Genomic DNA, 24,060 nt, shown 5'->3' with positions numbered 1-24,060 from the left:
ACAGCTGAGTGCACCTCCAGATATTTCTGTAATTACCTCCTACTACCCCTCTAGGTGTCAAATATTGCTTGTTTATATTTGCATTAATAATTTCAAAACCATGCTCTTTACATGGTACCAGAATATTTTTTCTTGAAGCATACGTGAGGGCAAATACAGCTGTACTTATATCTGACCTCTTTCAATGAGTATTTGTTAGAACTGTAAGGTGATAACTTCATTTTTTAAAGGCTGAAGCCATACCCACTGGGAGTTAAAGGTACACACTCAAAAGAGCTGTACTGCAGGGAATGAGTTCAAAATAGCAGCCAAAAATTTAAGAACCAGTGTACAGACACTGAAAAAGGGTCAGTGTCTTCCTGTTGAGCTCAAACAATAAATCTTTTCTATTTACTTTTGTAAATCTACCTAGTGAAAGCTTTGTGGGAAGACAATATGATCTGATGGACAGGGGAGGACAGACTGGTCTGTCTAGCTATCAGTGGATTTGGAGAAACCATGCAGTCAACTTTAGGCCCAAAATGTCTGGATGAATCATGTCTGTTGGATAAGTCAGAAGATCTGGAATTGGATCCTGGATGAATGAAATCTAAATTAGATGAGGCCAGAGGAAGGTGAAACAAATCTGACAAGGCCAATAAGGGGCAATGAGGATGACTGTGCTCTTCAATCGTGATACTTTCTGAAGAAATTTGGGGATCAGAGGAGTCAGGGGGTACGCATAAAGGAGACTAGGGTTGCCAACTGTGGAGAAGAGCATCTCTCAGTGACTCCCCCCATGGGGGGATTAGGGCAAAGAACCTTCTGCACTTGCTGTTGAGGGGAGATGCAAAAGGATCACAGCATGGTTGGTTCCATTGTTGAAATATCTTTTCCTCAATTTCCGTATTCAGAGACCACTCATGAGGTAATAGAATGGACCTGCTCAACTTGTCTGCTATCACATGGGATTTCCTCAGAATGTGATTTGCTATCAGAAATTGATTGGATGAGATCACCCATTGCCACACTTTCAGATATTCTCAACATAAGATGTAAGATCTGGTTCCTCCTTGTTTGTTGTGGTACCAGACTACTAACATATTGTCTGTCTGAATTGCAATAGTCTCTGAAGGGAGAGACTCTTGAAAGACCTGTATCACTAGAACTGCTATAATTTCTAGGACACTGATATGTACATTGGCCTCTTCCAGGGATCAGGTTTATTGAACTGTCTTTCCCAAGATACTCTCCCCCAAATTGGGATATGTCAGTGGTCACTATGGACCTTGGTTGAGGTAGCATGAAAAGGTGGCCTTGTGAAATCTGATCTGAGCAAATCCACCACCTGAAATATATTTTGCATGCCTAAGTGATTTTGATCTGAGTGGACAAAAGCTGGTACAGAATGGAACACTGAGTTGCCAGGGTCCATTGAAGAATTCTCATATGGTATCTTGCCAATGGAACCAAAATTATGGAAACAGACATCGACCTTAATGCCTGTAGAATCAGTCAGCCTGACAGTGAAGAGTTTTGAATTGAAATCTTAGATTTTACACTTGGCAGGGGAAGGGAGGCTGGCATTGATACAGTATCAAACAAGGCTCCTATGAATTCTAGCATTTGAGTTGGTTCTAGTTCATATTTTTGAGACTGATTGTAATGCCTGAGTGAGAGCACAACTGGAGTACACAATCTCTCTCTTTGTTCAGTAGATGCTGGTTGGAGTGGTAATTAGCCAGTTGTTCAAGTAAGGAAACACTCAGAATCTGTGTAGCTTCAAATGAGCTACTACTACTACCATGCATTTTCTGAACACCCTGGGGGCTGTAGTGAGGCCAAAGGGCAGTGCTCTGAATTTTTAATGACTGGCTCCTAGCCAGAAGCATAGTTATCTCCTGGATCATCTGTTCCCTTTTACGTGACAGCACGCATCTATTTTTCTTCAGGAAAATCAAAATGGACTGAACTGTGACCTTCTGAAACTTTGGGTACTGAACTAATTTGTTAAATTTGCTGAGATTAAAATTGGTCTCCATTACCCTGTTTTCTTTGGCACTAAAAAGAATCTTAAGTTCCAGATTCTTTCCAGTCAGGCAGATCTCTTGGATGAATCTTTTTTATAGCATCTTCTTTATTTCCAGTGCTGCTGCTTTCCTCTGACTGGGTGTAGCATCAGGAATTTTGATTACTGCTAAAGGGGAGGAAGGCAAAAGGGAATTGCATAACCACTGGAAATAATCCTCTGCACCCATGTAGCTTCTGTAATGTCTAGCCAGACTTTATGGTGCAGGGATAGCTGACCCCCAATTGCCTCCAGAGGTGAACAATTGGGCCTCCTGTCAGGAGTGCTGATATGGCCTGTTGGAGAAGGAATCTATGGATCCCTGGTTCTGCAGGCCTCCTCTGCCACATGGGCAGTGTCTTCCATTAGAGCGTTCCCCTCTGTCTCTAGGGGAACTATCTCCACATGGATTATGGAAAGGACCCTGGGATTTTTTGAACCACATTGTCTGACCACCTCATTGATTCCTAGAAAAGGTTCTCTCAGGAAATGAAAAATGTACACCCACTGCAGACATGGTCTTATAATATTGCTCACACTTTGAGAGTGTGTCCTTCACTTTGGGTCAAACAACAAGCTGCCATCAAAAGGACCATTGACAAAGGAGGACTTGACAGGCTCCATGAAATCACACAGGCACTTCCAGGCATGCCTCCTAATGGAATTGCTTGAACCCATCGCCATTGAGGTGCCTTCAGCTGCATGTGAAATTAACCTCATAAACAAATTAGTAATGGACTGTAAGGTAGCCAGCTGTAATGCCACAAAAGTTTGTGCCTCAGCAGTTACTGCTCCTGAGAGGGATCTGGAGAGCTCTTTAATAAAATCCCTCTGTAGTCTGGTAAAATGCACCAAATAATTCGGTGATCTAAGAATGAAAGTCACTGAAGCTTAAACATGCTTCCCAAATTTGTCCATTCCCTTAGAATCCTTGTTAGGGGGATGACCAGATGAACTCTACTCTGTGAGTTCTTTCTTTGTGGCTGCTGCAATGACCATTGCATCCACTGGTACTCCCTTGCTCCAAAACTGTTTCCCCTTGGGTGGTGCCAGGATCCTATCTGGTTTCTTGGGGATCAGCTCAACAGAATTGGGTTCCTTCCATGCCCACTGAAAGAGCAACTGAATGAGCTCACTACCAGGTGGAGTCACCCAGGAAGTAAATGGGACAAACCCAAATGCCTCCAGGAATACTGGTTCTTTTTGGGAAGGGTTATTAGTAGACCAACCACCCCTTTGGTTAAGCATCTTGAAAATATCTCCAAAGGAGATGTCATCAGGTGATGATTGACTCCTGAGGGGAGTCTAAGTGCCTCCTCTTGCACTTTCTTTTCCTAGTGGCTTCCTCGATGGGGTACTCCTGAGATGTACCAAAAGAAATAAGGTACCTTGTTGGGTGGTTGTAGACTTTGGGCTGGCTGTGCCTGTGTGGTAGAGTGATAAGGCTCATGGCACAAGGATATCTGGGAACCAAGTGGAAGATGTGAGGGGGAGATACTGCCTGAATTCTGGAAAATAATAGTTGGTCTATTAGCTCAGAAGCAGAATGCCCCAGGGTGAAGGAAGTCGATGGAGCCAAGAAGGCATGCTTCCAGAACATTGGCTCCTCTGAACCAAAGGTAGTCTAACCAAGGCAGAAGTCAGAAGCAAGCTGTCCAATGCCAAAGCTCCAAGGGGCAGAGAAGGCTCCAACTGCTTCAGAGTCAACAATGGCAGTTCGGCTCCGAGAGTCTTCTGGTTACAACACCATCGGAGCTGAATGCACAGAGAACGAATTGGATCTAAATACATCACCATCTTTGGATCTGAAACACAGTTCCAGAAGGCTTTGATCTAAGGGCTCTGAAACCAAAGGATGGACTGGAGAAAGAGCTAAGACAAGTGGAGTAACACTGGTGAGGATCTCCTTACCCGAATGGGTAGGATCTGGGACAACTCCCATCTGCATCTGCACCAAGAGAAATTTCCTCATCATTGTATCCACATCTACCTCTGTAAGACTCCTGGAAAAACAGGAAGAAGAAGCTAAGGAGGGTGATCTTGAGTGACATTGCCTCTCTAAAAATAGGGAGGGTAGCCAAAAGGGGATCAGGTCCAGAGACAATGCATAATGGTTAAGGGGGAGGTGTTTCAGCTCTGAGAAAACCAAATATGAAGCAGTCAGATCTGAGGATTTGGGCTTTGGATCCAATTATTTTGAGACCTTCCTGGCTGGTTCTTTGTTTGGATCCAAAGAAGCTATGGAGGACCCAGAAGGTTCAGTGAGTCTTTTCCTTGACTCTTTCCAGGCCTGCATTGGAGGGATGAGCTCCAGCCAATGATTCAGAAAAAATAGTTTGAAGAAGTCCCTTTAAAATCAACTTTTTTTTCCTATCCACTAAAACCTTAGGATTAAATTACTAACAAATCTCACAAGGCACATCCAAATGGGCAGGGCCTAGACAATACATGCAAGAGTTGTGGGCATCAGATAAGGGAATCTTCTGCTCACACTCTTTGCACTTTTTGAATCTGGAATATTTTTCAGCCTTATTCACGGAAAGGTTGTACAGAAATAAAAACAACAAAAAAAAAACGTAAATAAGAAGAAAGAAAGGAAAAAGCTGCCAACAATGGTAGGGAAGACTACCAGAAATGGTAAAAAGTGACAAAAGGTATTTAGATATGCTAGAGTAAATGTGTAGGGGTAAGGGAGGTTATAAAAGGATACTAAGAACAGCTATACAAAAAAGATATTAAGATATTAAGAATAGAAAAAAAATGTTTGTAAATTACTACAAAGCTCGAGAGCTGACAGCGATCATGTCCGTATGCGAAGGTAGCAGATGAGATCTGGGGTATGAATGGGGAGAATAGCATTATGGGTAAGAGAAGAGCTTAAAAGTTTACAGTAGGCCACGAGCTGTAAAATGTGGCCGAGTTGGATCTGAGAATCGGATCTGAACCCACATGTTGAGGAAAGAATGAAAATTGACACTGCCCTCTTCTAAACAGACTGCTCATAAGTAGCGGATTTGCAGGATCTCCTCTATGGCTCATTAGTTTTCTGTAAGGCAAGAATGTCTATGTTTACTGGAAACACAACACACACACACACACTCACACACGCACACATATCACTACCCACGAATATTTGTCTATGAGTAATTTACAGAGCTGAGTCACTGACTCCTTGATATTTATTTATTTATTTTTTAAAACAAATGTATTGATTTTCAAATATAAGCAAACAGATACATAGAATGTATAACAGAAAGTCAAACTTAAAAAAAAATCTAAACAAGCCATAACCAAAGTATTTACAAAGATTCCCACAATTAAAGACTGCATTAAACCTTAATGTGCAAAAAATGATTTAATGAATAAACAAACTCTTTATCTAATACAACGTTTAACTTATTCCACATATATGAAAAAGTATTTCTGATGGATCTTGTTTTAATGGTCAATAATTCCAAGTGACATACTTCAGTGATAATGTTTTTAAATTCTAAGAAAGAGGGAGAAGTTTCAGATTTCCGATTTTTTGTTATAACTTTTCTAGCAACAGTTAGAATAGACCAAATCAGGGGATATTTAATTTTTTTTACACAGACAGGTACTGGTGTAATAAATAGAATCAGAGATGTAGAAAGTGTAAAATTATTTGAAAATAAAGCCTGAAGAAAGATATTAATGTTGTCCCAATACATTTTTAGAGCTATACAATCAAAAAATGTGTGAGACCTGTCAGCCTTTGTTTCAATTTTACATCTCCAGCATAAATTATCTTTCTTATTAATTTTACAAATTATATATGGTGTCAAAAATTATCTGTACATGCATTCCAGGCAAACAATCTCCATTTAAGTGAATAAGTAGTCAATTTGAATGATTCCAATATTATTTTCCTGTCTTGATCATTAGTTAAATTATTATTGATTTTAAAGTAATAATCCCAGTAACTCTTTGAATTACTTTTTGTTTCTTTTCTAATTTTATATATTTGTAAGGGTTTGCCTTCAATAGGAAATTTATGTTGTGTAGATAAAACCAAATAACTTAGTAATCTAGGGGCAGACCTTCTTATAATGTGAGACATTAAGTCAAATTTATTTAGAATAAACTCTCTGCAGGCTTGTATTCCCAGTCATAATTTTTTATTTAATTCATATTCAGCTATTAAATAATCTACAAATTTCAATTTGTCATTTGTCACCATCTGAAACCAATATATTAGGTTCATATCCTTAAAAAGCATAATTTTTGTAAGATCAGTGGAGGACATAATTCCCTTTGTAAAAGCAATAGGAGAGAAAAGGAAAAAAAACAGGCTTTATAGGCTGGGGTTTATAGATAAGTTTCTAAAACTGTTCAAAAGATATTCATATAGTTTGATCTAAATGTTTGAGGATTATATGTTGTGAGAAATCTGCTAACAACCATATAAATAAATTATTTACTATTGATAATTTGTGGGGATTTATAATATTACATGGATCATAAGACAATATCTTTAAACATTTCTTCTATTTAGCTGTATAATATGTGTCTATTAGTAAAGATACACATTTAACTACAGAGAAAAATAAATATAATTCCAGATTTGGCAAACCTATTCCACCCTTAAACCAATATCTCAGGTGATGAGCTAATGCCACTCTATGTTTATTTGGAAACCATAAGAACTTTAAGATCAATGAATTAAAATGTTTTATTATAGATTTAGGAGGAGGTAAAGATAATGATTGTACAATATATACAATTTTTGATAATATTATCATTTTGATAATTGAGAGCCTCTCTTCCATTGCAAAAGAAAGTTTATTCCATTTACATATATGATTTTTTTAAAGAACCTAAACTTTTACTATAATTAAAATGTATTATATCTTTAATGTTTTAGTTAATAGTATTCCTAGGTATGTTATTAGCTTTGATTGAGCTAAATATTTAGCAAACTTCTTATCAAATGTATAGTTATTAGGGTAAATAGGAAGAATATTTGTTTTATTGTTATTGAAAATTAAACCTGACTTCCTTTGAAAATGTTGCAAAGTATTGAAAATAACAGAGATGCAGGCATTATTTCCCTTCACAGTGAGAAGGATATCATCAGCGAATAACTGGATTTTAGGAGTCACATCAGGACTTAAATTGAAACCCTCAATATCCTTCTTCATACTTAATAAATTAGCCCATGGTTCAATTACTAAAGTGAAGAGCAATGGGGATAGATGGCAACCTTGCTTGGTCCCTTTAAGAATTTGTACATTTTGTGAGGTATGCATAAATTTTTTATGTAAGCTTGACCTCCTTTATAAAGATGCAAGATAAGGTAAATGGAGCTATTTGAAAAAAATAATTTTTCCATGAGTAAAAATAGATATCCCCAATTAACATAATCAAAAGCACAAATTATATTCAGACTAATTAATGTTAAGTTTCCTTTAAAATGTTTAGCAGAATCAATTAAAGTTATAATTATTATATGTTATCATATGCATTTCTGTTTACAATAAAACCTATTTGATCTTCATCCACCAGAGATGGAAGAATTATCTTTAATCTACCTGCATATATGGACATGAACATTTTATAATCAACATTTAATAGAGAGATTGTTCTATACGAGTAACATTTAGAATAATCCTTATTAGGTTTTAGCACAGGACATATGAGTTTATATTTCCAAGAAGGTGGACTAGTGGTGCTATCTTGAGAGACTGAGAAAACTTTATGTAGTAAGCTTAAAGCTTCTTTGGGCATTATTTTATACATTTCAGGGATAATTCCATCATTACCAGGGGCTTTATTTTGTTTTAATTTATTAATTTGATGTTGAACTTCAGTAAATTAAATAGGTTTAGCTAAAGATTCAACTTGTAGTTCTGACAATTCATTTTTAGTATATTTTTTATAAAGACCCTTATTTCTTCTTTAGAATCTAACACATTTGATTTTTGATTCATTTTATGAAAAATTCTCTAAATTCTATTAATATAAGCTATAAGTGGGAAACATTCCTCTTCTTCTTAGGAGAGAAATTTCTGTTGATATGATTAAGTTTACTAAGTCTTTTAGTTTTATTGGCCAGATTATGAAGAGACTTGGGGGTTAACCGAAAAGTTTATAAATTTATATTTCTCTAAACTACTCATAGTTTTGTAGTTTAATATCTCAAAATATTTATTAATTAACACAATAATTTGTCCTTCCTTCAATTTTTTTATCTACCATACTAGTAAGTTTTAACTTTCAAGTTTTAATTGTATCTTTTGCAGATCTTTGCACCATAGTTTCTTTTTCGTATAGTACCAGTTGATGATTCTTCCATATAAATGCATTTTTAATGCGTTTTATATATATATATATATATATATATATATATATATATATATATATATATATATATATATATGTGTGTGTGTATGGTATCTGTACAGATGCTCGACTGCACATTTCACTGAATGCCAAATTGGTGAGCATACTTGCGCGAAACTGCTGTTTACTGAAGCAGCATTTCCACGTACGTATGCTTGTTGTTCTGGTCGTACTACAGTGTGGTAAGGAAAAATTCCCTTTTCCCCACTGTAGTGTGACCTCTGAGTGAAAATATTAAAGTAGGGGGGTGTAGGGCTGCAGGGGGGCTTGCCACCCTGCATTCAAGTAGATTTTGTGCTTTTTTGTACATATTTTAATGAAAACGCTTTTTTGATGAAAGTACTTTTGTTAAAGTGTGTTTGTGGTAATGGATTTGGGCTTTTGAACTTTTGTTCAAAAGTCCTAGATCCATATATATATATATATATATATATATATATATATATATATATATATATATATATCTGGGTTCACTTCTAAATTTTGAAATACCGAATTTCAGTATTTTGAAATTAGAAACCCAAACGTTCACAAACCCAATGGCTCAATATCATGATATCACAATCCCAAAGTCCCAGAATACTATCCAATAAGGATATAGGCTTTCTGTACCATGAACTAGCTGTACGTTGTACCGACAGTATCATGGCATCCAACACTACAACTCCACCAGGGAATGTGGGCGAAACATACACCAGGGTGAAATCACAAAAAGGAAAGGACATCCTTATAATAGAAGGTTACATTTACCACCTTGAAAAGATAGCGCCGCAGAGGAATTATTGGTGCTGTAAGTGGAAGAGAGCTATGAAGTGCAAGGGGAGGGTAATAACCTGTACCATGAACTAGCTGTACGTTGTACCGACAGTATCATGGCGTCCAACACTACAACTCCACCAGGGAATGTGGGCAAAACATACACCAGGGGGAAATCACAGAAAGGAAAGGACATCCTTATAATAGAAGGTTACATTTACCACCTTGAAAAGATAGCGCCGCAGAGGAATTATTGGTGCTGTAAGTGGAAGAGAGCTATGAAGTGCAAGGGGAGGGTAATAACTACCGCTTCCTGTACCATGAACTAGCTGTACGTTGTACCGACAGTATCATGGCGTCCAACACTACAACTCCACCAGGGAATGTGGGCAAAACATACACCAGGGGGAAATCACAGAAAGGAAAGGACATCCTTATAATAGAAGGTTACATTTACCACCTTGAAAAGATAGCGCCGCAGAGGAATTATTGGTGCTGTAAGTGGAAGAGAGCTATGAAGTGCAAGGGGAGGGTAATAACTACCGCTTTTGCAGACAGGGAAGAAGTGTTGAAAAGCGCAGCACACATGCATGCAGGGGACCCAACAGAGGCTGAGAGGTATGGTATGTGTGCGGGCTTGAAAGAGAGAGCACGCATTTCACGGGATGCACCATGTTTACTTGTTGAGGATGTGCTAGCAACCACTTCCCTAGATGTAGTGCCTCATCTCCCAAACAGAAGGGCTTTGCTGCAACAAGTGGGGAGGGTAAGACGTAAGTGCACCAGAGGGATCTTTAATAGATGTATCACATTACAAGATGTAAATGTGGAGGAGTATGCACTCAAAGCAGGCAGCTTCTTATACAAGTGTATCAGTGATGCTAGCGGAGAAAATGTCGTGTTGGTGTTCACCACAGTCAATAACTTGTATGATCTTAGTAATGCCACGATTTGGTTAATGGATGGGACATTCTTCTACAGGGGGGAGATATGTAGACAGTTGTATAGCATTCATGGTCTCTTACACTGTGGCGGGTATAGTAAGTCTGTCCCGCTATTGTACTGTCTAATGAGTAAAAAGTTGTTGCGGGCGTACAATGCTATGTGGGATGCTATCTTCGAGTTGTTAGAGCAGTATGGGTTCCAAATAGATCTCAAGTACGTACTGTGTGACTTTGAGATAGCTGCCAAGAGGAGCATAGCAATGAACTTTAATGGGGTGAAATCGAAGGGGTGCCTCTTCTATTTTAGCCGTAACATATGGCGGAAGGTACAGCAGCTGGGACTGACTAAATTTTACAAGATCAACCTGCAGTTCCAGCTAAGTGTGAAGTGTTTGATAGCCCTGGCATTCCTACCAGAGGATGACATGGTAAGGGCGTATATTGAACTTAAGAGCAGGTTTCCTATGGACGGTCAGGAACTTGTAAAATACTTCGGGGATTGCTATGTGTTGGGGAGGAAAAGAAGATTTACCACTAGGTCTGCTTGTGTTGTGAGGTTTCCGCCTCTATTCCCCATCAGTTTTTGGAATGTGTTTGACTTGAATACCTTGTGTTTGCCACATACACAAAACTCTGTGGAAGCGTGGCACCAGAGACTGAAGTGTTTGTTGGGGGCAAAGGCAACTGACCTGGGAGTGCTTATGCATACATTGGCCAGGGAACAGGATAGGGTGGCTGAACTTAGAAGCCGGCTAAGTGGTGGTAGTCCACCCACTCCTAAATGACGTAGACCTATGGTATGTCAACAACAGTTTGAACACATCCTGGCCAATCGTGAGTCGTACATTATGGAGGAATTTCTGCTTGCAATAGCACATTTACTGCAGTTATAAGCTGTACATGTGTACAGGTCATGGAGGTGTCTCTTTTTTGTCGTGTGAGATGGTGTGTACACGGGTTTAAAGCACATTTATGTTTCATGGGTGTTTTGCAAATGGTGGAGGGTGTAAAATAACAAAAACAGATGCCAGACTGTGTTTTTCGATATTTTGACGGTTCGGGATTGTGGCATGATTGATTGTGAGCCGTCGGGTTTGTGAATGTTTGGGTTTCTAATTTCAAAATACTGAAATTCGGTATTTCAGTATTTCGAAATTTAGAAGTGAACCCATATATATATATATATATATATATATATATATATATATATATATCTCAGATATGGCTGTAGTAGCATTAATAGTAATAACATTTTGGATTTCAGAAGTGAGAAATTCCATTGTAATTCAATATTTTCAGTGTCAGTTACTAGTTTTACTGAAAATATTGAATTACAATGGATTTTTAGATTAGCTGCTCATAAGCAGTATGGTTTAAATGAATTTATTTCTATTAAACCAGTTTTAAAATTGAATCGGCTCAAGAAATAGCCCAATGATTGTTGTTTTTAGTAACACTATACCTTTAAATATTTTGGAGGGAATATTAAAACTTTAATTGATGTTTACTGTATAAAATCCAGGTTTTATGTGATTTCCTTGTCTGATGAAGCGGTCTCTTGAATCGTGAAAGCGCTTATGTGTGGAATAAAGGATTGTAATTTTTATATTGTGGTTCAAGTGTTATCCTTCTTTGCTTTTGGGATTTACTACTATTAATTCCAAGGTTATGGCATTATGGCCTGATAGGGGGCAGGAAATTACATTTGTTTTGCCTAAACTATTTATCAACTCTTTAGAAATGAGAACTCTATCAATTCTGGAATAAGTGCCATGTCTATGAGAGAATAATGTGAAAAAAGTGAGCCTGGTTCAGTAAAGTTATTAATATCTTTGAGATAATATGAATCTATGAAATCTCCCAGATGTTTAGCTGGAGATAAAATCCTCCTTTTACTAGAAATATTAGTATCATTATCAGTTGAAATACAACTGAAATACCCTGCTATAATAATATTGCCTTTAGATAGATATACAATTTCTTTCAAGAGCTGTTTCACTGTGTTACTGTGTTAATCTCAATCCCTGGAATCCAATAAATGTTTATAAGTGTAAATAATGTTCTGTTCAATTTAGACCAATACATTCCTTTATCATTTTTATAAGCATCTATAATCCTGGGAAGAGGTAAAGTGTTACTCCATAAAACAGCTACTCCTCTTTTTGCTTGAGAATGATCTGAACTAGATAATACAGTGTACGATTTAGTATTAAGTTGAGCTCTATCTTCTTTTAAGAGATGTGTTTCTTGCAAAAAGACTAAGTGAGATTTATGCAGTTTTAAATATTTAAGTAAACTTCCCGCTTTTTACAGAGATTGTTTAGGCCATTAATTGTGATGGAAATACATTTTAAAAGGAACATATTGGTTATTCATAGGATTTAAGTTGAGCTTGACCATTAATATTTTTTGTGTATACAAATTGGATTTCACTCCATCAGTAACATAGGAACAATTGAAGAGCAACAAATCTATTAAGATCTGATTATTAATGGAATTTAAAGTTGTAAGTGCAGTGGACATCAAAAAAGGATATGAATAATGAAAATAATAAGCATTTGTAATATTGTATTGACCCAACCCCTTCCTGGAGTTACAAACTCCTAACTTGTGCAGCATTTGCTAGCCAAATCAACCACCAATCAAACAACAGCATTTATTCAACCTCTACCACATTAAATAGTTTATTTAACAATACTACTATAAAAAGTAATGACCTCATCAACTATACTTAGAGATTAGAGTCTGAAGACTATTGATCTAATAGTATGATAATCATTTATCAAATGACTGTTAAATTAAATTATATTATATTATAAACCACAGTATTTATAAAATGAGAACAAAATAGCCATGTGACATGTTTCAATGGAAGCTGTTGTAACAAACTGCAGTAGAAAATGTAAGTAGTATACCATCTTAAATAGTCTAAGCTAAAATTAAGTGCAATATAATATGTTAAGGAACAAAACAATTAGTTATATTGTAATTTTGGAATTAAAAGTACTTATTAATCTTAATGGTAACATATTAGTAATCAAATACAAAATTACTAAAATGCAAGTACCTAAAAAGAAAGCAATAACATAGAATGATTAAATAAAATTAATTCTTCATAGTCTTTTTACCTTGAATAGTATAAAAAATTCTTAAATGTTTGTTTAAGTGAAGTTAAACATTTAGCATTACTGTAGGTGAGAAAACATTAACAAAATACTCTATTAGAGTATTCTGATTAAATGTATATTTTGGAATAATAAGTGTCTGCTCTTCTTTAACTCTAGAGCTATGAAAAGAACAAATATATGAACCAGGAGCAAGAAACAAGGAGACACAATTAGATTAAGTTCACCAGTTTGCCTAACCAACTCAATATAATATTTATAAACTATTTAATAAAGGTCACTATACAACTCTAATTATAACTTAGGTAAAGCCTCTGTACAAACTTCCAAAATAAAGAAATCATTGAAACACAAGATGATGCTATATGCACCTTTGTAAAAGACTAACTAACAAAACTGACATTTACTTTCATGAAGTCCACAAAATAATTGGGATTTGCCTATATATTTCAAATCTGATTATAATAATTTTCTGAATTTCTAACAAGTTGAACCATGTCTAGGACATGAAATGCAGGTTCCACAGTAACAGACCAATACATTACAATATATACATATATCAGGGTTTCAGAATTAACATTTACAGCCAGAGTATAGTATAGATTTATGTATTGACACTATTTGCATTTATGCCACTTTGCTTTTAAATAAATAATCCCAAAGCTGTTAGAGATATGTATCATCTCCATAGCAGTATTTAACATTCACAGTAAAATATACAACTCATATACAACCAAATTAAACAAATGATAGGCTAAATGAAAAAGTGAGGCTATTTATAGGTAGATTTGTAAGCACATAAATGCATGTGTGTGTCCCTATGTTATGGAACTGAGTATAGCTGGATTCAGAAACCAAGTAGACTCAATAGCTAATGGAGCTTCTTCCTGGAGTTGTTTTCAAAAATGTGCATATTTATTAACCATAAGTAGAGCTAGACTGTTTTATTAAAAAACTGTTTTTGCTTGGAAAACTAGTGTGTCATCATATGTTATACAAACAAATGGGATATGCATCAAAATTATGATTAGTAAACACTGAGCTTTTTGCTATTTTAGTGAGAGAAGGACTTGCATTGTATTCAAGCACTGTAAGTGACCCATCTCAATACTTAGAAAGGAAAACCACACATTTTTGATTTCTCCTAATGCTATTATCTGATCATATCTAAATGATTGCCAATAAAATCTGCAGGTTCCTCACACTTTCCCATAAAAATAAACACCACTGCTCATCACTGGAAAAAGTAAAATGGCTTCCATTAAAATAAAGAACAAACCTTCTTCTAGACTCGCAACTAAACTGCTAAACAATCAAGGGAAACCACATTCTATACCCTCAGAAGTGAAAGACACTTATATTATAAGCCTCAAAAGCAATTATCCATGGCATATATCACTTTTTCTTTATATTAGGCTCCAAGTGTTGGGAAACTGCCTCCTTCCACTATATAGAAGCTTCATCCTACTCAACATTACATTCAGAGTTAAAATCCTGTCTCCAAAAACTTCCTAAATACCAGTGTATCAGTCTGGCCACATTACCTAATTTCTTATTGTTGTCACTGTCATTTCAACTAACCTATACTACAAACCTCTCAATGTACACCACACTCACTTACCACCTTTGTATATAATTGTTTTGTACAATGTCTGCGTTTTTGATCTTTTTACACATTGAGTGCCTTTAGACTTGCTTTAACAATTTTATATACGATATTATACAATTAATTTTGTATACTCTGTGCAGTTATGTTTTTTGTTACACCATTAATCTTATTGCATTTGCAATTTATAGTACTGCTTCTTTAAGCTTTCCCTGAACTGAAATTGCAGTTGGTTATTTGTGATCGGTGCCCTGGCTAGCTAATTCAAATAAATAGTTCAGCGTACATGTTCTCTGAATGTGAGGCACTTATGAGTAAAAAAAAACATTTTATAAGTTAATTAACATAAACAATAACAAAATCATATAGTCTGGTTTAAATAGAAGTTAAAGTAGGTTATACATACAGAAAATATAACATCTACTTTACTGCAAATCTGTATGTGATTAGATTCGTCAATGCAGTGTTCTTTCCTGAAGTGCTTTTGACAGGTTAAAGTCCAGAGTTTATTTCCTGTAAGGTCGCACATCTACATGACCAAGGAAACCTGTCAGGCATCAAAATGGCTCACAGCCAGCAGTCTTGTGTAAGAAATCAAATAAAAAGGGAAAAGTGATTCCAGTGGGAAAAGTAAGTATGTTTTTGATAGCTAATAAATAGACAGGTCTCGAGCTGACAGCAGCAAGTTGAGAAACGCCAAAAGCTTTCACATATGTTTAAAACCAAGTCTCTCAACAATCATGAACAATGACAAATGGTGCATAATTACTATCTAGCACAATATAGTCAATTACATTGAAATGAGCAGTAATAACGATTGAAAATGAACCAAATATACCAAAAAATAAGGAATCATTTTGACTTACTTCAAATATAATACTCACTGTGCATAACAAATCAATAATATTTCTAAAACTTTATGAAGGGGTTCCAGATGTCAAGACACAAAATCCAAAGTGTGACACAGAAACTCACATTACTCTTCCCTAAAGGAGCAAAATTAGAAAACAAGATGAATTAGAAAGGAAGCTATTTGTTTTTTAATTTCTTCTTTTTATCTGATGATTTCCATGTATTATTATCTGAAACTCTTTTCAGAGAAGTGCTGGTCCATTCCATATCCTCTGTTTTCTCAAGTATTTTATTGGTTTTAATATGTCACAGCTCAACCCAAGTCATTGAAGATTTCGGAACTATCTTATAAGAATAACCTCAGTCTAGCTGGAAATAAGAGATGGGATTTTTCCTGACATTTGTTTTAGTTCTATAATCAAAGACAAAAATTTTCCTTTTAGAAATAACAGCAGGTGAGTAATCATTATCAAAATGGATAATGCTGGCATTTATTTTGATAGATGCCCCGGATCATGATGTTTTAAGGACTAATTCTTTGTCCTGGGTGGAAAGGAATCTTACTATTACAGATTTAGCTGAGGTATTTGTATTAGCCATAGAAGAAACCAAGGATATGTGCACTCTTTTGATGCCATAAGATAGAGCCTCATGAAGATCAAGTACTTTAGGTAGCCAAGTTGTCAAAACACTCACCATATTATTGCCTTTAATGTTATCTGGTAGTCCAAAGATGCTGATATTATTTCTGTGTGACCTGTTTTCTAGATCATCAATTTTAGGTTGAAGTAAAGTATTCTATTTCAGTAAAAATTCAATATTGTTTTGTCCTTTGTATAATCTACCATCCATGTCATTTAGAGCTTGTTCAGTTCCAGTAATCTGAGATTTCTGTTGCTGTAAGTCTTCATAAATAATCTCCATCTGTTTTGAGCACTTCTCCTTAAAGTTATTCAGTTTTGAGTCCATTTTATCTATTTTTATAGATAACGCCTGAATGTTTGAAAGCAAAGATTGTAGTTCTTTTTTGAAGGTAGATTCTTGAGAGTTAGCCTTGGAGAAGCTCATCTTCATAGTTGGGTGATGAGAGAAATATTTTAAGATTCTTTTGACAGGAAAAAATTAAAATTCAGATAACATTTTAAGTACAATCCTAAATGATACTGAAAAGTATCAGTTATTGTATAAAATATCTTATTAGGATTGTTTGAAAGTAAAAAAAATCCTGTCATAAATAAGTTAAAGTGGCAGAGCTGAAGAGAACGGTTGTTAACTAGCGCACATCTTGGCCTTGCCCCACTCCTTGATATTTATATTTATAGCATACATGGTGGATCATTGCTGTTGTGCAATGTTTGTAGACCCTATTTGATGCTTCTCTTTAAAAGTCATAGTTGATTCTCTTCAAAGTTCCTCCTCCAGTCCAGAAAAAATGTCTGCCAACATCTGGTCTTTTGCTCAAAAATTTGTAAACAAAAGTAATGTACTTCACTCCACTGGATCTTGATGACAATAGCGCATCCCTACCATAAAACCCTGCATCCAGTAACCTCAAAGTGAAGACTGTATCATCTGACCAAATACTTAATCTCATTTTAGACTCACAGCTAAAACAATATAATCAAACATGTTCATTACCAAGCAAATCAAATGTTATGGATCCTGTCAAAAACTAACCCAATTCAAGCCATGTACAAGTTGTACAAACAGCAGTCAAATGTCTAGCCATAGATATGTGCTTTGCATCCTCATAAACTTCTCATTGGGTCAAGTACACAGATTGGGAAAATGTTGTAAAAGTAGCAAGGTTGCTGCAGGGCATGATGCTAGAACATACCTCTGCTTATCACTAGAAGAAATTAACTGGACAGAATTTAAATGATATAGGAAAACAATCATTTGTGCATGGCACACAGGGAGTGCATACTACAAAAAAAGTTCTGTTTTCTCTGCATTACTAAAATAAAGGTTCCATTGTGCCCAAAAAGGCTGAAGAAGACACAAAGGGTTAATAATTTTATTTTCCAGAAATAGATCCAGGTATGCAATGTTCACTTAACATAAGAGAAAACTCTGAAAAAGCCTTTCCACAATGCTCAGAAAACTAGTTCATAAATGATCTTTTATTTGCAAATAGGATCTTAGGATCATAGGATCATAGGCAGTTACTAGGCTAATGGCCCTGGGGCCCTTCCAAGCCTAGCCAAGAGTTTATCGCCAAAAAGAAACATCAGTCAACACCTGTTACCCCTGTCAATGAAGGACACAGGTGGAACCCCTAGGAGAAATTTCTGGTTTCCCATCCACTCATCAAGGTTGTGCTTGAAGAGAGTCAGCGAGATTCTCTGTTATATAACAATACACATGTAAAGTTACTTATCTGCAAAATAAACAAATTTTGCAATACTCTGCACTACCTTTGTATGTCCTTTCCAAATCAGGTTCACACTCCTCATTTATATTACCTAGCAATGAGGTGCATTGCATAATCTATAGACATCTCTACTTTTCCAGCCTTCTCTCATTACCTTCCAACTGCAAACTGCAAAGATAGTATAGTGCATATCCTACTATAAAATTCCCAGGCAGCCATTTGTATTCAGCATTCTCCCTTTACTGACCATCCTAATTGCATTTATATATCATCTGATGTTATTAAGTGATAACTGTTGCATGACTTTTAATATGGTTGAAATAGCTTTTGTTGTTAGTTCAGTCTAATACTTGACTCTTTGTTGAAAAGATTCCCTCTGCAAATCATGACCACAACTTTATTGTACACACTGCAGGTATTTCATATTTAAGGCCTTTAACTGAGTACTTTATGTATAGCATTTTAAAACTTTCATGATTTTATGTAGCTCAAACACTGGTATTACTTTTTACTTAGATATTTTAGACCTGAGCCACATCTAGAAATAGACTATGCCCATCCCTGTTAATAAATACAAGTAAATAAGAAAATAAATAAATAAATGCATATTTATATTAACAGATAAATCTACCATTCCTAATGTCCTACTTAGCTTGATCTCAAAAACTGAAAAAAGTGATTAAGTATCATTTAATTATGCTAGAAAATTGAAAGAAAAATATAGAGGCAACATTTTAACAATAAGGAAAGAGATTGTCAGTCAGACTCAGAAGGCAATGTCTTTTTACTTGCAGAAAAGTTTTCCACATGAAATTATTTATTCTAAAACCCCCATACAATCTTTTGGCAGAGTTCATTCATCATCATCATCATCATCATCTTCTTTCGGCTGTTCCCATTAGGGGTCGGCAGAGCAGATCACCTGTTTCCATTTCTTCCTGTCCTCTGCATCTTGCTCTGTCACACCAACCACCTGCATGTCCTCTCGCACCACATCCCTAAACCTTATCTTAGACCTTCCTCTTTTCCTGTTACCTGGTAGCTTCATCCTTAGCATCTTTTTCCCAATATACTCAGCATCCCTCCTCAGCACATGTCCAAACCAACGTAATCGTACCTCTCTGGCTTTGTCTCCAAACCTTCCAACCTGGGCTGACCCTCTAATATACTTATTCCTAATCCTGTCCACCCATGTCACACCCAGTGCAAATCTTAACATCTTTAATTCTGCCACATTCAGCTCAAACTCCTGTCTCCATCCCATATATCATAGCTGGTCTCACTACCCTCTTGTAGACCTTCCCTTTCACTCTTACTGGTACTCGTCTGTCACAAATCACTCCTGACACTCTTCTCCACCCACTCCATCCGGCCTGTACGCTCTTCTTCACCTCTCTTCCACACTCGCCGTTACTCTGAACTATTGACCCCAAGTATTTAAACTCATCCACCTTCGCCACCTCTACTCCTAGCATCCTCACCATTCCTCTATCCTCCCTCTCATTCACACACATATATTCTGTCTTAGCCCTGCTGACCTTCATTCCTCTTCTCTCTAGAGCATCTCTCCAGGGTCTCCTCCACCTGTTCCCTACTCTCACTACAGATCACAATGTTATCTGCAAACATCATAGTCCACGAGGACTTTGGCAGAGTTCATTAATGGCATAATTTGTCTTATCTGCCAGTGGCTAGCCACTTTTCACAAAAATATCATCCCCCCACTTACTATATATTATACAGGCATACAAGCCCAGTACTGCCATTACAAAATCTTTATCATTGCAATAGCTCAGTTATTTATTGTATTCAGCATCCAATATTGCCTCTCTGCTCATTTTCCAAGATATACCAGTGTTATGTTCTTAAGCAATTTGTAACATTTTTACGAGGTCTTTTCCTCATGTCCTCTGTCATATTTGTAAGTGCCTTTATATATTCCCTTTTACAAAGATCTTGTCCTTGATTACCTTACCTTACCTAACTATTTACACTATTTACAGTTCCCCACTCATTCCTTTATGGAATGTTGTCTGTCGCTTTTCCTTGTTTATGTTTTCTCTTCCCTGCTTTGAATATATTCCTGCCATCTCTGCCATTTTCGTCTCATTTTTTATTCCTCTCAACAAATAGATTCCCCTCTTATTTTTGTACTCCTCTCTCAGGGTCATTAGCTCTGTCATTTTTTATTTTTGTTTATGTTCTTTCTATAGTCTTGTTACTACTTTCTTCCCAAGCAACAGTACTACTTCCAGCAACATTTTCTTTCTTCCCATTTCTACTCATTCCACATCCATCCCTAGAAGCCATTTCTTCTCTGTGAGACCTATTTCCTTATTCTCAGCCTTTCCTATCATTGTAATCAATGTCCCTTTTAAATTTAGTCAATTTCTGACAGCTCTAGAAGATATGGTCCCAGCCCCCTATTTGTTGTTCCCTGCATCTTCAACATCCCATTGCACTTCAGGGTACAGCATACCTATTTTTTTCTGACACATAAAATTATTTGTGCAAACACTTCCAGGCAAAGATACTGAATTTTCTGAATCTTATCACTTGCCTTTTTTTGGTCTACAGCTTAAACCACTGCTATTGTTTATGCTTTTCCCCAAAAGTCTGTTACAGCCTCCCACCATTTAGTTATAGGTCAATATAAGTTTGTATTATTTCACTAATAATCCTTTGCCCCTATATTATTCTTTCATTCACTCTCTTATCATTCTTATCACCTTCCTTTTTTTATTCTCTTGGCTTTTCACTACATTTTATTTCCCTCCTCCACCAGAGCCCTGTGAAAGTGTAGTGCAAATCTTTGTTTCACTTCTTCCCACAACATCCTTGTATTTCCTATCATTCCTATTCCCACTATCTTAACTTTAAGTACTTGCCATCTTGTCCCTGCTGTCTCTCTATGTTGTTTTTCTTTTGCTCCCCCTGTTGGCACTATGCCTTATTTCAGACTTTTATGCTAGAACAGTCTGTTTACTGCATTACCTACAGTATCCAAAATTAGAGGCGTAATCTTTGGAGCCACTGACCCCCACATGGTTTCCAAAATGCTCTCCCTCCACTTGTTTTTTCTCCCTGGCATCCTTGTTCCTTTATTTCCTCTTGTCTGATCCCCATTTTAACCCAGTAGAAATGTGCTACTGCTTGTATATATCTTTTTGGGTCTGGTATCTCCAGTCACCCTTTCTTTTTTGGCTGTACTGCTTTGTCCAATACTACCCTTGTTTTCTCCTTCCCCAACAAAAAACTCTCTCATTTAATTCTGGATCTTCACTTGCTCTTCTTTGGGGGTAGTCTGAAAGGTTTGGCCCAAGTGTAACAAATGTAAAATTACATGTCAATGTAATACCTGTACTCTTTGCTCTAGATCTAAGTGGAGCATCGCCAGTTTGCTTGATTGTTTTGTATTTGCTCCATCACTTTCTCATATGACCTGTGTCTGAAAGTCTCATATGATTCTTTTAACCAAACCTCTAGATACTTTACCTCTTCTTCCCTCCGCCACTGTTGTCACCTTTCTTGTTCCTCCATATTCAACATCATTGCTTTCATTTTGTCCTTGTTTATCTTATACCACCCCTATTGTTCCAGACTCTAATACAATAGATAACACTCTGTCCAAATCTTTTTCTGTTTCAGGGAGTGTAATTATTATGTCATTTGGATACATCACTATTTTGAAATCCAGGATCTATACCCTTCTATGTCCCTCTGCGTTATCTTAGCAGCCGAAGGCTTCAGGTATAGAGCAATTTAACAATGGGGACAATGGACAGCCTTTTGTTGTACCTTTAATTACTCTTAAGTGTTCTGAGAGTCTTCTTGATATCATCAGTTCGGCTGTTGGTCCTTCATATAGCCCTTCAAACCTCCTTACTACATGTTCTGGCATCCTTACCTTTTTGAGAACTTGGAAGAAGTATTTCCTCTCCACCCTGTCAAATGCTTTCTCAGCATCTAGGGAGAATAGGCCACCCTTCTCTCAGTTTATTATGCATCATACATTATCATTAAAATTCTAAAAATATCAGTATGGGCTCTCTTTAATCTATAAATCAACATTACTTTGAGTCTACCAACTGTGGTAAGATTTTTCATATGATTTTAGGTAAGATTGTCATAAGAGTTTTGTAATCATGATTCAAAATTGCTATTAGTCTGTCGGATTCCACTTCTAGTGGGTTTTTGTCTTCCTTTTTTGTTACTGAAATTATTCCCTTCCCTCATGATCTGAGACATGGTCCTCTCACCCCCCAGACCTTATTAAAGTTCCTTCTACCATGCAATTTTCTTGTTCTTTTGTAACTCCCATATCTATTGGCAGTCTACTAGTCCCTGGAGTCTTGTTTTCCTATTATTTCTCTATTTCTTGTTCTACTTCTTGTTCTGTGATTTCTCCTAACAGCCTTCCTTTAAACTCCAGTTTTACATTTGGTAATTCTACCCCCTGTAAATATTTTTTTCTCTATATGTATCCCCTTCCACTTCAAAAGTGTATAGCCATTGGTAAAAATCTTTAAACTCTTGCTGTAATTCAGCCACCTCCTCTGTTACTTTTGCTCTCCTTTCTTGCCTTGTCTGATAAATATCCTTTTTCACCTTTATTGCCACAACCTTGCAGCTGGGGCTCTTACTGCTTGTGGACTCATTACTTGCTGCAGTTCTCCAAAGGTTTTCCCTTGTGACTAGATTCTCAGATCTTCCCTTACTGCATCTCCCATATCAATTCTTCAAGCTCCTTCCATTCTCCCTCTGCCAGTATTCCCATTTTTAACTCCCTAATTCTCCAGGCCCTGTCCTTTGTCCTTAGCTCAGGTGTTATTAGCTAGCCTTTTCCTTGTTCCTCTTTGAATATCACTCTTTATTCTGTCCCATGATACCTTATTAATTTCATTGATATATTTTATTAAGCCACTTGCAAAATTTGTTATTATTCAATGAACAAAGTTGGAATTTCTAGTGATTTTCTCCCCTGTGCATTTGACCCACTTTTATCTTTAACATCACTGGAGCATGGTCAGAACATTAAATTAGTCCCACTTCCATCTTATTGATTATCTCTTTTTGCTCTCTTAGTATGTAAAGCTTGTCAATCCTTAACCGTTTTTTCCCATTTGCACTATAAAATGCATAGCCTAGAGCATCTCATTTCACACTAGACTCCAACAATCTGCCAATCCCAGATTCAAAGTAACTATTTAGTCTCTTTCTTTGTATTTTTAACCATGTCTCTCCATCCCTTATTTACTTCTTATATGGTCCCTTCTACCAACCTTGCCATAATGACTACTCTCCTCCTTCTATCCCTTTATATGAATCCTGTACTATTACTATTATCCCCTTTCTGTTTATTGTTCTATGCCCCTCTTCCATCATTCATGCATCTTGGAGTAGTGCTATGTCTGTCTCTTGCTTTCTTAAATATCAGAGAATTCTTTCCCAGTTGATCTGGCTAATCATTCCCTTTGCATTCCATGACTAGATTCTCAGGGCTTGTGCTACATCTATTCCTGCCTTAGACATGTGCTTATTCTTCCTCCTATCTACCTTTGGTGGACTTTTTATTTATTTATTTTTGGTGAGTCTTTCTCCCTTTTTCTACTTTGTAGCATCTTTAACCAACTACTTGCTCTAGTGTTTGCTCCTTATTTACTCCCTGTTTGTCCCCTTTCAGCTTGGTACAGGTTAAAGTTACATCCTTCCATGCTAAAGGCATTTGCCCCTCCTTGGCTTACAGAACCATGTCTTGTGTTCTGTCCAGAAATGAGAGAGTTACAGATACAACTAACCAAGAAATGCACTGTCCTCTTTTGCTATCTCCTACTTTTTTCTCATCCCTTGTCCCTTTTAGCTTGTCTTTTCAAAACAAGAGAAAATGTTATCTTCCCTCTCCCTCTCATACATTCTGTTTTAGTTGCTTTCTGCCTGCCTACTATGGCAATTTGCTATCTCTACCCTAATCTCACTGAAGCACCTTTACTTCT

The sequence above is a fragment of the Protopterus annectens genome, chromosome 6.part0 (genome assembly GCF_019279795.1).
Source record: "Protopterus annectens isolate FY-2018-M chromosome 6.part0, PAN1.0, whole genome shotgun sequence".
Classification (NCBI taxonomy): Eukaryota; Metazoa; Chordata; order Ceratodontiformes; family Protopteridae; genus Protopterus; species Protopterus annectens.
Note: the sequence above shows the minus strand (reverse complement) of the source record.